Raw genomic sequence first — 200 nt, 5'->3', positions numbered from 1 at the left:
TGATGCAGGATCTAGTTACAATGTAGCTGTAAAGTGCTGCCTTGTCTTTGCCCCCTGCTCAAAATAAAGCTGTTACCTTTCTAGCCCTGTCCGCCATGGTGCTTAGCAGCCAGGGATGCATGGTCTCAGACATGTTTACCAAGTAAAACACTGACTTGAGGGGCGCCTGGGTGGCTCAGTCATTAAGCGTCTGCCTTCGG

The 200-nt window shown here is 50.5% G+C and overlaps 1 non-coding gene across 1 annotated transcript; it reads left to right on the top strand.

Annotated features, from left to right (window-relative positions):
* The first annotated feature begins 2 nt into the window (after positions 1-2).
* On the top strand, positions 3-133 carry LOC145719352 (small nucleolar RNA SNORA63). Its single transcript, XR_014142323.1, has one exon. It is a non-coding gene; the product is annotated as a small nucleolar RNA SNORA63 (small nucleolar RNA).
* Positions 134-200: the final 67 nt, after the last annotated feature.

Source organism: Leptonychotes weddellii, unplaced genomic scaffold (assembly GCF_054177405.1).
Source record: "Leptonychotes weddellii isolate Sample4059 unplaced genomic scaffold, ASM5417740v2 HiC_scaffold_400327, whole genome shotgun sequence".
Classification (NCBI taxonomy): Eukaryota; Metazoa; Chordata; class Mammalia; order Carnivora; family Phocidae; genus Leptonychotes; species Leptonychotes weddellii.
This window is presented reverse-complemented; position numbering and strand designations above follow the sequence as displayed.